The sequence below is a fragment of the Sus scrofa genome, chromosome 15 (assembly GCF_000003025.6).
Source record: "Sus scrofa isolate TJ Tabasco breed Duroc chromosome 15, Sscrofa11.1, whole genome shotgun sequence".
In the NCBI taxonomy this organism is placed as follows: Eukaryota; Metazoa; Chordata; class Mammalia; order Artiodactyla; family Suidae; genus Sus; species Sus scrofa.
Window position 1 is genome coordinate 43,729,895 of NC_010457.5, and position 16,675 is coordinate 43,746,569.

Below are 16,675 nucleotides of genomic sequence, written 5' to 3' on the forward strand. Positions count from 1 at the left end.
CAGGTACTGTTCCAGAAAATTGGGACAAATGGATGGGCCGCTCATGGGTCAGGTAAACTTTCTAAGACTACATTTTAAAAATCTACATTTTTTTTTTTTTTAAGATCACTAAGGTTACCATGGATAACTGATTTGGGGAGGAAGTGTGACAAGGTGAGACCTGTAGCTATGCCATTGCAGAAATCCAGATAATAGATGAGTGCGCTCAGGGCGAGGTGATGGGTAGCGGTGAAAATGGAGAGAGAGAAGTAGACTCTGTAGCTCTTCAGGAGGCAGGTTTAGCAGGACTTGGTTGATATTAATTATCTGCTGTAGAAATGAATGGGAGAAAGGGTGGGGTGGGGGGAATGGGAAGTTTGTGCTGGAGGAAGCTTAGAGATTAAAAAGCGATTAGGCGCCAAGACCTTCTCTCTGCACCAGGAGTGGAGTCCCCCAGGGAGTATTTTGAGCGCTGATCCTGATGAATCTGAAGATTGCAGTGAGTACCACAACTTCCATTAGTGATTATTAAGGGGAGTAGGACTGAGGCTTTGATCTTGGAGAAAGGTTGACAGACTTAAGTGTTCCCCATTGGAAAATGAGTGCCAATTTGTGCTTTCATCAGAATTGCAGGCAAGGTTCATATGCGTTGAGGAAAATTGGCGATCTTGGCAGCTTTGATGGCTCAAGACAAAGAATGAAAACCAAGGAGGTGGAGGGTGGTTTAATATTGACTGTTCCATATCAGGCACCAGCACGCCAGTATCCAGAGTAAAACCTAATAGAAAATGACAATGAGACCAGCAAACAAGAGGAAGAGAGCTGAGAGTTGTGGGCCTTTATGTTTAGGAGAACTTTAGCTGAAATATGTAACCAAGGCTCTATTTGGAAGCTGAGTTTAATACATAATTCAAAAACCACCTGAACTCACTGCAGCTTTAAATGAGATGTTCAAATGGATGTCCAGTCCCAGCACGGAGTGACTCTTCATCCAGCCAGCTGGGCGACCCAGACCAGAAGATTACCTTTAGTTCTCTGCCAGCCATCAGTCAATCTGATTGCACCTGACCAGGGAGGCCTTGGTAGAAATGTCACTTCACCCTTTACCCTCGGGCAAGTCAGGGAGGAAAGCAAAAGAAACTTGAGTGATCAAGGCTCTCCACTAAAGGTCAAGAATCCTTTTCTCCCAAGGCTTCACACTACTTCATCGTTAGCTGATTATTCTACCCCTTTACCTGGGAGGACCCATTTAGAAAACTCTTATGTATAAAATATTCACTTGTCTTTATCAGGCAGAGATACTGAAGTAGCAAAAATGATAGTGTGAAAAGCGAGTCTCCAGTGTATATGTGCCACCTATTCCCCTATTCCCTTAATACCCTTATCACCGCTCCCCTCTGCCACTTTAAAACTCGCTAGAAATAAAGCTGGGGCAATAGTTGCACCCAAGACCAGATGTGAAATTCAGACAGAGACTTGGTGCAGTGAAATGTACCTTGACTTCTCTCAAAATCAAAATATTCAAGCATGCAGCCATTCAAAGAGGTGTTGTAGAAATGTATTTCAAGACACTGGGAGATGTTCATGATAAATTGTTGGATCAGATGTTTGATTATCAAAGAACCGACTCAGAAGAGTTGAATTCTTACTCTTCAAACAGATATAGAAAATGATAGGCAGAATATAAAGTAAAATCTGAAAAGTAGTAATCGCTAGGTAATGAAATTAGTAATGATTTTTTTACTGTTATTCATTTTCTTTATTGATGAATAGTTGATTTACGATATTGTAGTGGTTTCAAGTGCACATCCAAGTGACTTTGACATATATCCATTTATTCTTTTTCAGATTCTTTTCCATTATAGGTTATTATAAGATATTGAGTATGGTTCCTGGTGCTATACAGTAGGTCCTTGTTGTTTGTCTATTTTAAATTAAGTGAAGTAAGTCAGACAGGGAAAGACATATATCATATGATATCATTTATATGTAGAATCTTAAAAAATGACAAATGAACTAAATTACAAAACAGAAATAGACTCACAGACATAGAAACAAACTATGGTTATCAAAGGGGGTGGTATGTGGGGAAGGGAGGGTAGGGAGAAGAGATAAATCGGGAATTTGGGATTAATATATTCACACTATTATGTGTAAATTAATAACAATTTTTATTTTCTTCTTTTGGATTTTCTATGTCATGTGTTTTTTTGTTTTTGTTTTTTTTTACAATCATGCACTACTTGTATTACAAAAAATCGTATATCTCAAGATAGAGCATTCAGGAATTCCCATCATGGCTCAGTGGGTTAAAAACCTGACTAGTATCCATGAGGATGAGGATTCGATCTCTGGCCTTGCTCATTGGGTTACGGATCCGATGTTGCCATGAGCTGTGGTGTAGGTCGCAGACAGACTCAGCTCAGACCTGGTGTTACTGCTGTTGTGGTGTAGGTCTGCAACTGCAGCTCCAGTTGGACCCCTAGCCTAGGAATTTCCATGTATCACAGGTGTGGCTCTAAAAAAAAAAAAAAGAAAAAAGAAACATACAGCATTCCATATTCATCAGTCTGCATGGGACCCTCACTACAATGCCATCCAGTTGGGGAAACAAGGCTATAACAATGCCAATTTAGTATAATGGCTGAGAACACTGACTTCTAAATTGGGCAGCCTTATTTTGCCACCTTTGATAATTTAATTAATCTCACTGTGCCTCAGGGTCCTGTTTCTGAAATGAGGATCCTAATAGTTGCTAACTTTAGAGTTATACAAATAGATGAAAAACATTTATAAATTGCTTAGCAGAGAATAAGCTCCAAATATGCATTAGTTAATCTTCCTATTGCTGTGCCTAACCTATTCATCTTGACTAAGTGCCAGGAAGTTTCTACAATGGAGTGTTACATTTGGTAGACAAAAAGTGCTTTAAAGAAGGCTGTCTCTTGTGACTGATGCCAAACAGATTGTAAAAGCAGTGGCTTATGTGAAACCTTTAGCCAGAGGGGTTGACATTCCTGGCTCCTTGCATGCAATTATCTCACAACCTTCCTGATACTTTTAAGTAGCCCCGGCTGCCTGTGGATTCTTAATCCATCCCGTGCAGAAATTCCAGGACTGAACCTGGAAAACATACCAGATACCATTCCTGGGTTTTTTTAGGTCACTCCAGACACTGAACCGAGCCTCTGTTCTTGGACGGCCTAAGTAAATAACTTCAAGAACGGTGATTAGCAATAACAAAACTTTTTTTTTTTTTTTTTTTTTTTTTTTTGGACCGTGTCATTTTATTGGAACTAATGAAAGTTCAGGGTAAATATACATTCCTGGGAAGATAATAATTTCACCTTTTTAAGGACTGTACTCAAAAACAAGTGTATTCACTGAAAGTTTTCAAAGCACAGCTCTACAATTTGCCCCTTTAGTTATCAGAGTTGAGTAAGTGTGGAAGATGCCTTTGAGTTGATCCCATTTGGCTAAGTCTTATCTTTGACCTTTTTGAACTATAACAGCAGTTACTTTCCTATCTTACCATGGAAGGTTCCCGAATGCTAACAAACTCAACAGCTACACATTAAGAGCCACCAAATTCACAACAATAAGATGGGAGCATGACATCATGTGTATTTTCAATACCAAGGGCACGTAGAAGTTTTTGAGAAACTCTATAGCATAAATGTCTATGATTATTCAGTACTCAACCCACTTCATTCTGTGTAACGTTAATGGACTTTTTAAAAGTATATTTTATGCAGATTTTGTGCGAGAGAGGGGGGACAAAAAAGAGTTCCACTTCTTGACAACGTAATATACTAGACAAGTTCTCTTTTTTGAGATGTCAAATATATACTTTATTATGGTGAGAAAATGACAGTCAATTTAAATCAAAATTTATGGAGAACATTAGGAGCTGGAAGGACTTTGGCTAATCACTGTAATGTCCCCAACAAATGGTAAATGAAAGCATAAGGAAATTGAGTTAACACAAGTTAAAAGTTCACATACTTACAGAATTATATTAGAAGACCTACAACTTAATTAAATTATCTGAAACTGCTCATTTAGCTTCTTTTGTACTAGTGAACATTTATGCAATTTTACTGTTAGATATATATTAGGTAATAGGTTTGGATTGGGTCAAATTGGGAGAACCCTAATGAAGCAGAACAGGGAAAAGTTTAATCCATCATGAAGCATCATTCTGAATCTTTATATTGAATATTATTAGGCAGAGAGTTCCCTAGTTAGTTGGTTACTCTCTTATATCTATCATTCTGACATTTTGAATAATTGAAAAATCAAACAGGAATTTTATACATGGAAAAAAACAATCTGATGGAGAAGAAATGTGTTATTGATCACCTAATCTTTGATTTTTTGTGTGTGTTGTATTTGCTTTATCAACTGTAGAAGCTCAAACAGTGGTAAATGTACAGAATGTTAAAGATTAAAGGCATTGTTAACAGATTTTGCACAAAGGACAATTTTGCGAGAAGCCAAAGACAAAATTTACATATATAGTCACATTATTAATATGTTTCTCTACTTTGAATTCATTTAAGGTCCATGAGTATTTAAATCCAAGATACTATGCTGCAGAATTACTGCTTTCAAAATAGTTTTATTACACAGCACAGGATATGCAATAATTTAATATATGTGACATTTCTTTCTTATACGGTTACCAACTTTGTTGAGAAGAGTGGAAAGTCTTCATAACTGAAGCTTGCCACAAATTACACGTTTATGGCTCTTTCTAGGGTAAGCCCAGAATGGATCTGTGCTCCCTTAAAGAAAATGCCAAAGCAGCTGGGAAGCTTGTGTGCAATTAAAGAAACATAACCTTTTAATTCAATCCTTCGTACACAATTTAGATGCAGAATTTTTTTTTTTTTTTTAATTCTTAAAACCTTTGTGGACACTCTGCCATTTTTTTTTTTTTCTTTTTTGATGGAACTACATGTAAAGAATAAATAATTGCCAGAATACCTGGTCACATAGACATGCACACCCTAAGAAAAGAATAAGAAAAAATATGGCCTCCTGCAGACTAGTTTCTAGCTGCTTGCTGGGGGGAAAAAAATAAGCTGCCTCCTCTCCAGTGCATTTAGAGAATTAATTCTCATATGAAATGAAAGGTCCCGTCCAATCCTATTTCACGGTAGCTTTGAGGGCCTGACTGTACCCAAGCAAGAGACCTCCCTTGATTGTTCTCTGTTGACATCACTTTACACCAGAAGGTGGCAATTGTTTTAATAATCACACTAACCAATCTGTTTTGCCATCACAGTAGATTTTTCAAGATAATGCTCATTTGCTTCTTGTCAGGAAGACGCCTTTTAAAATCAGTAGCATTCACTCATAGATTACCTTCTCAAGATGGTTTTTCCACGCCCATTAACTGGCTGAAATATTGTACCTCTTTCAGGATAATGTAAGCTGCAAATTTTCTCTATTTCTCCATATTAAATCTTGTTCTCTCACCTGAAACAAGTAACAGGATGCCATTTAAGTCGTCCACTCTAGTGAAGGGATGCATGATAAAATAAAAGTATGGAGTATCATAAATAACGTGAAGGATGTACTTAATTTCTCCCTTACAAAGAAAACTGGTGAAGAATTTCTTCAGTTGACCGTGATAGCCGAGACAGTGTAGTGGACTTTTCAGATTCACGTCAATACGCAGTGAAAGATCGCTCATACATAAATCCCAAGGCTCTGATGTCTAACTTACCTCGAGAGGTGGCAAAATTCCATCAATTCCACAATTAAAACTGAGTGGAAGGTAAAAGCTTCCTGAAGCTCGGCAGCTCACAGAAAGCCTCCTTAACAGTATGACAAAATGCATAGAAACCTCCAAGATGCTGACACACCATAACTGCCTTAGGAGGATTTCTCTCCTAAGACAATTTTCCAAAAATCTGTCCTCCACACACTGTTTGCCATCCATAAGAGGAAGAGGATGGGGCCAAGAATAAGACTGTGTCTGTGAAACCACAGTATTTGTTCCAGATGGTTCTCTTTTTTTTTCCACAGCTTAGGTTACCTACCTACATGACAAAAGGAGGAGAGGGCAAGGGTGAACGCTCTCTTTTTTTGTAAAACTGAGAACTCCAGACATTTGTCATCCAGAAAACATGCCTGCCTCTCAGCAGGATAGATTTTTTAAAAATTTTTTCTCAGAGCCTGTCTCTAATTGGGAGTCCTCGACTTTTCACACATCCTTTCCCCACAAGTCCACAAAAGCCAAAGTGCTCCCGTACCTAGTCACCACTGGCAGGCCCATAAATCACACCAAACTGCGAAGAATTGTTTTTCAAGTTATGCAATTAACGCCTATAATGTCGAAAAACATTTTATAATATAGAACATATTAAAGAAATAGGAAATAGCATGTCACAGTTCTCATTAGTAAATTCCAATAATGGCTAACATAAAAACGTAGCTATCTATTAATATGTTTTTCTTCAATCCACATTTAAAAGAAAAATATTACCTTGTCTTTTAGTATTCGTGCAACGTTCGCGTAGGAATTTATTAGACCAAAATGATCTGGCAGGCCTAAACTAGCTTGAGCAATATGAAAATTTAAAGATAGCTGAATGCCCATTCTTTAATTTTACTAAAATAATGAAAAACATATATTATTTGAGCTCACAAAACATGTAAATACTAATTCAAACGAAGCATCTATTTTGTACATATATATTGCATTTTTCTACTCAGTATTAAAAACCATTTCTCTTGTTATGCTTTACTTTATTCTAACCCCTAAATGTAAAATGAAATATGAGTCTTGAAAATCATCCATCGACCCTTTCTTACCTCTATCATTTTTAGGAAACTTTGTATCTTTGAGGAATTACCCTACATTGACATGTGCCATCTCAATCATAGCTTGTAAAGTTTAATAGCCTGAGTAGAATAGAAATAGTTGCTCTTCCTTTGAAATGGCTTTGCATTAAACTTAGGGTAGTTAGGGGCTTAGTTTATTTTGGGGGGGAACATTTAGATGTAAATACTAGACAATTAAAATGGGACTTAGAGCAAGCATTGCTTTTTGCCTCACAGCTACTAGCCTGACTCTGGCTCAGACCTTCCAGAGAAACTCACTCTGGAGTCATGCACATACTGTGACGCACAGATGGAAATCTCCCCGTTGTGGCAGAATTTAACACACCACCCTCTCAGCCTCAACTCTGCAGGGAGCTGCTGAAGACACAATTACCCAGCAATTAACATTTACAAATTCTAAAAATCTCTTAATATTAAAAAAAGGAAAAGGAGTTCCCACTGTGGCCCAGCAGGTTAAGGATCTGGCACTGTCTCCGTGGCAGAGAGGGTTCAATCCTCAGCCCAGCACAGTGGGTTAAATATCTGGTGTTACTGCCGCTGTGGAGCATGTTGCAGCTTTGGCTTGAATTCAGTCCCTGGCCCAGAAACGTCCATATGCCTCAGGTGTGGCCAAAAAAAGAAAAAAGGAGTTCCCACTGTGGTGCAACACCATCAGTGGCCTCTTTGGAGTGCTGGGTCACAGGTTCAAGTCCCAGCCCAGCACAGTAGGTTACGGATCCTGTGTAGCAGCCGCTAAAGTGTAGGTCGAAACTATAGCTTAGATCTAATTAATCCCTAGCCGGAGAACTCCATATGCTGCTGGGTAGCCAAAAAAAGGAAAAAAAAAAAAAATAGAAAGAAAACTTTTCTACCTTCTGTGTCTCTTCTGCTTGATGCATCTCCCTACCTGCCATGGTGCACAGGCCCTTTAATATTGCATGAGAGATGAAGCACAAGCTCTGGCTGGGGAAGAAAAGAGGACAGATATCTGAAACATCTTCTTTAGTTTTCTTTCAAATTCATTTTATGGGCTTTTCTATAGAAAAGTGTTTTCCCTTCATTCTTTTGCTTTGTTGCTGGCATCCACCATGTTGGAGTAGCTTTTGAGTAGGAAAGATCGAACCCAAGATTAAGGGTAAGATGCCGCAGTAAACTGCAGTAGGATGAGGTTAGGGTTGTAAAAGCCTTCCTCCTCTTTTGTTTTGTTTTGGGGTTGAGCACTATCAGAGATAAAATGGATCTCTAAATCACAGATTATGGCTCTGGGGTATTTCAGAACTATCGCCTGTATATAAAGAATCCCTCTTCAAGAGGCAGAAGGCTTTAGTGGGTATCAACTCTGCCAGTTACTCACTGAGTACTTTGGAATAAGTCGTATACCTCTGTGGGCCTCATTTCCTTATTTCTAGGATTATTCTAACATTGTAAGTGAATATGTTGATTTCTCCCAAAGGGTATTAGGTGCAAAGAATAAATGTAATGCATTTCTTTTCCCTTGTGTTTCACAAAGAAATTCAGAACAGAATTGCTATCGTATCATAAACATAGTCACGCACACTCTTGGCTGATCGCTCAAACACATCCTGAATTTCCTCAAGTCCTTGGGCTGCCTGGAGCTCACGGGCTACAGGCTTATGGTTCCCATGACTGAATTCAGAGAATATAGAAGAAAATGTACTAATTGAAAGAAATGTTCGGAGTTCCCATTGTGGCTCAGCAATAACGAACATGACTAGTATCCACGAGGATGTGCTTTCGATCCCTGGCCTTGCTCAGTGGGTTAAGGAGCTGGCATTGCTGTGAGCTGTAGTGTAGGTTGCAGATGTGGCTCAGATCTGGCATTGCTGTGGCTGTGGTGCAGGCTGGCAGCTGCAACTCTGATTTGACTCTTAGCCTGGGAACTTCCACATGTTGCAAGCGCAGCACTAAAAAGACAAGAAAGAGGAGTTCCTGTGGTTGGTGGCTCAGAGGAAATGAATCTGACTAGTAACCAAGAGGATGTAGGTCCGATCCCTGGCCTCGCTCAGTGGGGTAAGGATCTGGTGTTGCCGTGAGCTGTCGCGTAGGTCACAGATGTGGCTTAGATCTGGCATTGCTGTGGTATAGGCCGGCAGCTGCAGCTCCGATTTGACCTCTGGCCCGGGAACCTCCATGGGCCTCAGGTGTGGCCCTAAAAAAAAAGGCAAAAAAAGAAATGCTCATTTTATGCTAATTTACACAGTAAGTTAATTCCTCCAAGCTAAGTCTGTTTTCATTCAGGGTGATTGCAGGTCACTAGATATTAAAATGTTTAAAAACTAATATAACACACTTTTAGGGAGAACACACAAAATTATGACTCTGACCAATTCTGAAGGGAAATGCCCCTTCACTGGATAAAAATGAAGGCATGTGATGTCATAGGAAACCATTTGGTGTTTGAGGTCAATGAATATATGATAAAGAAGCACCCAAACTATTTTTCATGTATTAGGCTTTCAGGCTGTGCTGCGCCAACATGCACTGGTTGAAGACAGCGTTAATATTAATGAAGGATTCAAGTCTGAGATCTAGCGACTTCCACTTCCTGACCCCCGCCTTACTTCCTTTGATGCTAAATCCATTAGTATAGATGGATCAACATTAATAAACAAGAAGGACCAAATAGCTTTCCATTCAAGGACAGTTCTATGCGACCCTTGGTCCACACTGCCCAGACATGGCCACAAGATGTTTGACCCATTTGGTGACCTTGATTGATTGATTGATTGATTCTGTGTACTTCAAGCCAATTTTTCCCTAGGTGGCTTACACTTCTTACACTTAAAATGTATTAAAAAGTTAAAATCTCTGACAGGGAACACTTCAAAAATAAATCCAGGAAAGAGTCTGTCATTTATCTTTGTAACCCTGGGGAGCCTCATATACAGTTTGGCACCGTGGCCTCCGCACAGTAGGTGCTCCATAAATGCTCACTGAATGGAATGGAATTGAATTGCATTGTCAGATTCTGAACTGTTTCATATGATCTTATTATCACCTTCCTATTGCCCTGTAGGTATAGATACATACTTGAAGATATATGTGTATATACACATTTCTAAAAATAACTTTATACCTGTGACTCTAGATAAAGCATATAGTGAATTTTTCCATAGTGAGTTGATAGTGAATACTTTCAACCTTAAATTTACAAATGACTTTTGTTACAAGTGTGAAAATAACCACAGGATTTTCTAAAAAACCATAAAAGAAATTTAGGTTAAAATTGTGTCTTGTAATTGGAAGGGAACAGCATATAGATCATCTGACCTTATGGTCTTCAAAGGGTATCCCTCATCACCTAGGGATTAGTGGCTAATCAAGTTCTAAGGGCTAACAAGAGACAGGAATACAGATAAAGAGACACAGCCCACCCCCATCTCTTCAACAGAAAAGTCCAACATCAGTGTGTTTGGTACAGTAATACATTGGGCTTCTCTGTAAGAATATTATTTGAGCAACAGTATTCACAGATTTTAAAATAACTAAAGCAACTAATCTTTAATATAAAAAGAGAGAGGAGGGTAAAAAGAACCTTTCTGCAAACAGGAAACCTTAGGCACAGAGATATTTGTCAAGGTTGTATCACATAGCTATGGAGTACCTGAGTCATGACCAGAAATTAGGCCTCCTGACTACCAGTCCAGTCACAGCTTACTTAAGTAGCAGAAAACTGGTGAGAGAAAAAAAGGCTTTCCTAGATCAGTCTGGGTCACCCCAACATAAATCTCTACAGCAGCAACCACAGGAAGTCAAAAGGAACTGAAAATCAACCAACAATCAACTAAGACGCTAACATTGACCTACACTCCCTGCTAGTCACAATAATTTGCAAGAGACTAATGCCTAGTGAGGTTTTTATTGACTTTTAAAAACTATTAAACTCTCTCCTACTGTAGAAGACAAAATTTTTCTGCTTTTTACTCCTTTGGCAACTAAACAAACAAACGAACACAACCATTCAGTTACTTCAGGATGAACATCCTGGTTTTAGTTCATTTCCATGATATGATACTTGCTTAATTTATAACTGAGCCCTTCAATTTAATATTACTTGTGTACGAGGTTTCACTTTTATAAATCAGTATTGTGTTTATCTATTTATCTAATGTCACACTAATTATTAAGTTTTTAGCCAATACTACAAAATATAAATCAACACTTCTATAGTATTAGCTCAAAGTGTTTTTGAGAAAAAGACATGGTTTATTACTTCATAGTCTAGTTTAATACTTTTAATATGCTATCGTATTCATAACGGCAATATTGACTCAGTCCAAGTGGTTCTACACTGCAGCAGCAACAAAAAATCATTTTTATTATTAACCAACTGAAATCTCATTAGACTTTAAGATATTTAGTATCTAGAGAATTATTTCAATGATCAGGCTTATGCTTTTAAACTCTTATAACCATTCAATGATAACAAACTTTATATTCTCTATATAATATCTAAGGGTAACTTAACCTTTACCTAGTGATTGCTTAATATGACATTATTTTAAAGACAGTAAAGAAATATTTTTATATAAAATACTCCCCCAATCTCTGGGAGTAGGCAGGATGTGCTTTTGCAATGGGCAAGCAAAAGCAATAACATTTAGCAACAGACCACCCCATAGTGGGAACTGCTTTTCAGTCTGGTTTTTGTCAGACCAACAGCTGTTCCATCAGTCAATTAATGACCAGGGACAAAAATGCATTTTTTAAAATCAATTAGCAGCCCCTCCAACTGAATAAAGATCCCTGGGTATGCCTTTCCCCAACAAAACAAAAGTGAATAAAGCTAAGGAGATCATAAATTCTTGGAAGTACAGCTCTAAAACCTGAGAAAGCCATATAGAGGTTAGTAGGTCATACCATGCCCTTGGCAGGACTCCAGTAACTCAGCCCAGGAAGACAAGAAATATATATTTTTTCTAGTATATATACATACGTATGTGTATGTGTATACATAGTGTGTTTGTATGTATTCAGAGAATAAGATTCCCCATTATTTCTTATTAGCTGATTTACTAACAGTCTTCACAACAAGGAATCCATTGTTATTCAGCCTCTATTCTACATTCAGAGGTGGAAACACAGTTATGCATCATCCCAAGATAGGTATTAGAATAGCTATGTATTATCTTTCAGAAATTCATTCATAATTTTAGTATTAAACATCTTCTCTGTCTTCTTTAGATAAATAACAACAGATTACATAATCTTCCTTCTTAGGTTTTTATCTTCTAATCCCTTTGTCCTACTCCTAAAATATCATCGTTATCCTAAATCTAATTTTCCTGGCATAATGGTTTGAGTATATTAGATGCTTTAACAATATTGAGTTATAAAATTATCATTTCCCCTTGGAATAACACATTTAGTAATCAGAGGTATTTATAAATTTTCCTTAGGCACATATCAGTTGACCAACTTTCAGAATGGGGGAAAAGGGGACATCATAATTTTTACTTAAAAAAAGGAAAGACACGAGCCCTCCCTTAGGGCCAATATACAACATCCATTTGCCAACAAATGTGGCAGACCAATTTGAGAAAAGCAGCTGAAAAACTAATAGAGCCAAACAAGTTTGTATAACCAGTCAAGAAAACAAAAACCATACTGGATATTTAGAACTGAAGAAATTTCATACCAGGAATTAGTTGGAAGGGAAAAAGAGTAAAAAAGGAAAGAAAGGGATGCTGAAGTAACCTAAATATCAGTAATCACTAGAAACAACTCCAACCCCTAGGGCTGAGGTCACCCAAGTAACAATAACTGCAGAAAGTAGCTTGCAATCCTAAGACAGTTAACCTCAAGGGAGAGAGAGATTTTGCAGCTAAAAGGAGAGGCCCTACATCCCTGGTGCTCAAACTTCTGAAGTCAATAAGTGCATGATGGTTTGAGGTAGAAAAGGAAGGATGGCTGGCAGTGGTACCCTGAGGGGCAGAGCAGAGCTGGTGCTGACAGTACCAATGGAAGATGAAGGCCGGTGCCGTAGCTCTCTTCTTCTACTAAGGTTGTGCCAACAAGATCTGGGAACAAAAAGGAAGTTTTTATTTGCCTTCCTCCTGCCTTCAAATTGTCTACCATTTGCAGAACCTTATAAGATGCCAAGTGCAAGGAAGTGTGAGAAATGCAGTTTGCAGACTTCCAGCCCTAGCATTTCAAAGCAGACTATAGAAAAAAGCACTCAAGGCCTCAAGACAATACATAAGTAATCAAAGACAGCTGTGCCTGAAATAACTTGCCCAGACTCAATTTTGTTCTTCAAAAGACAGGCCAAAGGACATTTCCAGTTCTGCATCAGTCATTTTCCCTGTCAGTTAGTAGAGTGAAATAGAAGACTGCATTTTTGAGGAGGTACAAGAACATCAAGAATCAGCCGGAATCTGTGTATTGTAAGACTTTCTCTGCTTATTGGGTGTTCTAAGAAACCACCATTCTAGCTCCCAGGGGTGGAAACACAATCTCCAGTCAGTACAAAATATTTACTAATGTGATTCACTATAGCTCAAGGTTAAAGTGGAAACCCTCTGGTCTACAGAAGGCTTTTCAGATATGTAGGACAAGCTGAAGTCTGGCAAAAGTCAAAGTTTATGAAATGTGTCTGGTTCATTCAAGCCTTCCTAAGAATCCCCCCTTGTCCACTGTGTACCCAGAAGCTGGATCTCTGCCAAATGTCCCAGCTTCAAAAGTAACTCTCATATCCACCTCACCCTCATTTCTTAATGCTGCTATATGGAAAACCAAATTTTCTGGAAACCTTTTATTCCAATGTATAAATAACTGGTTTCAAAGATAACTGTCTCTTAGCTAGTTACCTCTAAATCAATCCTTTGTTTTAGAATTTTAGGAAGGAAGGTATGTTGGGGAGCAGTAGGATCTTACTTTGAGTTTATCAGGCAAGTGAGGTGGTGGTTCTCCTGAGGTATTGAGTTTGCAAGTTTATTTAAAGCTCCAAGAAAGAAAGATGGCAGCAACAGCAGCACAGTGCTTCTGTCTCTCTAAATGCACATGTAAAAACAGAACTACTAGATAGCAAAACCAAAACTTTTCAGACAATATGTGCATAAGTTATCCCGCACACACCAAAATACAAGCAGATGGAGGTGAGCCACCAATAGCCAAAGAGCTGCACGGTAGCAATGTCTGTGCAGGAGTATGGGAGGGTTCTGCAGAATCAGGTAGCAGGGGAATGTGAGAAGCTCACAAAGGCTGGAAGGGTTTGAGCAGTGGAGACACTAGGAGTGCTCACAAGTGACACACAGGGGCACTCTTTCAGGACAGAGCTCCTCCAGGACCAGGCTATCTACCATGCACAGTAGCCTCAATGCCTGGTGTCTCCTGGCCTTTTAGGAACCCATGCAATATTTAATTTTTTTTTTTTTTTAAATCAGAAGGAGGGAGTTCCCATCTTGGCTCAGCAGTAATGAGCTCAACTAGGATCCATGAGATGGGGGTTAAATCCCTGGCCTCGCTCAGTGGGTTAAGGATCTGGTGTTGCCATGAGCTGAGGTGTAGATTGAAGACACAGCTAGGATCTTGTGAAGCAGTAGCATAGGCCAGCAGCTGCAGCTCTGATTCAACCCCTAGCCTGGGAACTTCCATATGCCACAGGTACAGCCCTAAAAAAGTAAAAAATAAAAAAATAAAATAAAAAGGGAGAAAAATACACTTTCAGGTCGAAGAAAATGTTTTGATATATTTATTTTAATATCAGTGCAGTTGTAAAATATAATTTTTAACATTTTTAGTGGTAGGAAGGAATCCACCAGTGTCTAGGGCCCACAGAAGTTGTGGTGCAACCTTTGGCCCCCTGCAGTGTAGGAAGAGCTGGGAGTGGAAGCAACAGTGAGTAGGACATTGGGGACAGGGTGACAAAGTCAAGAGCAAGTCCAGAGCAAAGGTACTAGGAGAAGAGAGCCAGGAAATCTCAGAGACTTTTATAGAAAATCAACAGAAGAGGGGGCTCTGTGAAATTAGAAAAGCTACCCTGAATCCAGCCTCATTCTTACAGTTCAAGAAAACTAATTTCATATAGAAATGAACAACAGAAAAGTATTGAGGTCACGGCCCATACAATGTCATGATGAGAAAAAGAAGAAACCAAGTAGAAGAATAACATCACAACAGACAAGGAAAGCACACCAGAAAGATGTGTCCTCAAAAAAGATCAAATCAGCAGCCTACTATTTTAAAACAAGCTAAGAAACATTAAGAAAACATTTAAGAAAATGATACAATACCTGAAAATGCGACATGAATCAGAGGTAGAAAATCTCAGAGGTGAAGTGAGAGACTTCAGGAAAGATTTATAAATTAAAGTAAAAATCACTTTAGAAATGAAGACTAAACCAGACGGGACACCAGAGCTTATAGACAGAGTAGGTAATGTCTCAAGAGAAGTAGAAAGCAGAAAAGAAGAATTTTTAAACGGCAAAAAGGAAATGAAGAGGCAAAAGGGAGTCAAGAGAAAATGATCAATATTGAGGGAAAGAAAAGGAAATCAAGTGATTCATTGGAGTTTCTGAAGAAGAAAATCAAAACAGGAAAACAGAATAAATACTAAAAACTGTAGCTCAAAAGTGTTCTCTAAAATAACGATTTAAAGCTACATTCTGAAAGTGTGCTCTGCATTCCTGAGAATCCAGAATGACCAATGTCAAGATATGATCTTATAAAATTACTGGACTGTAGGTGTTGAGGAAAAATTGGGGGGCATTTTAGGGGAAAAAAAGTTCATGACTTATAAGGAAATTAGATTATTATCAGACTTTTCAACAGCAGTGTTCTCTGCCAGAAGGAAATAGAGTGACATATTAACATACTCAAGGAAAGAAAGTGTGAGGCAAGGATTTGATATCTAACAAACCTGATTTCAAGTATAGAGAGGACAGTTGAGCTGTGATTAACATGCAAGACCTCTGGGAATATGGTTGCCATGAGCCCTTCCGGGATAATCTAGTAGAGACTGAGCTTATACCTAGAGAGACATTAGCCTAAGAACTGGTGGTGAGCATTAAATACATATTTGCCTGTAAAAATAAGAGGAAATGAGGGTTAAAAAGGCAGAGAGTCTATTAAGTAATGGTTATGTGCTCTGACAGTGTAGATACAATATGACGATTAAAAACTGGGGGTGGGAATGGGGATCACATATATGAAAAACCTTTTATAAATTGTCAGCTGTCATACTGGAGGTGATATTTGTACTGTTACAAATAGTATGTATGATATTGTTGTGGGTTTGGTATGAGATAAAAACAGATACATTATCATGGGATTTTCTAATTCTGGTGACTTTTTATTCCTTAAGAATTAACATTCAAGGTATTTAAAAAAAGAAGAAGGTATCATGAGGGAAAAGGAAAAGATACTGATATAAGAGAAAAGTTGAGTAAAAGTTTGGTAATCTTAAGCTTGAATTAAAATATAAATAGGAATTCATGAACTATTTTATCTTTAAATGTGTGTATATGTTTCCTAGCTCTTTACACTTAACAGGGCTAGAAACAATGGTCAACCTAGTAGCAATGACCAACCCTTAACAGTTTATACCTTGAATATTTTCTCTTGCTAAAAGAAACTAGGATTCCATGTCTGGGGGCAAGAAATACATAAGATAAACCTGAAATGTCTTGTATTATACTAGAAAGTGGCAAAAAAGCTACTGAAAACTCCTAAGTCTTGTCAAAAGGATTCAATAGCCAGGATTCTACTAGCCAAAGGCCAAATTGAATTTCAATAACCATAATCACTGCCATGCATTAAGCCAAGACACATTAAACCAATTCATGAGTTTATAATGATATAGTTTTTTTGTTTGTTTTGTTTTGTTTTTTTAGGGCAGCAC

The 16,675-nt window shown here is 38.2% G+C and overlaps 1 protein-coding gene and 1 long non-coding RNA gene across 18 annotated transcripts in view; one reads left to right on the forward strand and one right to left on the reverse strand.

Annotated features, from left to right (window-relative positions):
* TENM3 (teneurin transmembrane protein 3) overlaps window positions 1-16,675 on the forward strand; it is a 2,583,558-nt gene that overhangs the window by 1,911,705 nt on the left and 655,178 nt on the right. The window lies entirely within an intron of this gene.
* LOC110257187 overlaps window positions 1-16,675 on the reverse strand; it is a 69,833-nt gene that overhangs the window by 11,607 nt on the left and 41,551 nt on the right. The window contains exon 1 of one of the 3 annotated variants that reach the window (XR_002339463.1): window positions 5,350-7,645. The exons of the other annotated variants lie outside the window; for them this stretch is intronic. This is a non-coding gene — a long non-coding RNA (uncharacterized LOC110257187). Of the gene's footprint in view, window positions 1-5,349; window positions 7,646-16,675 lie in introns of those variants that run through there. 3 annotated transcript variants of the gene reach the window in all.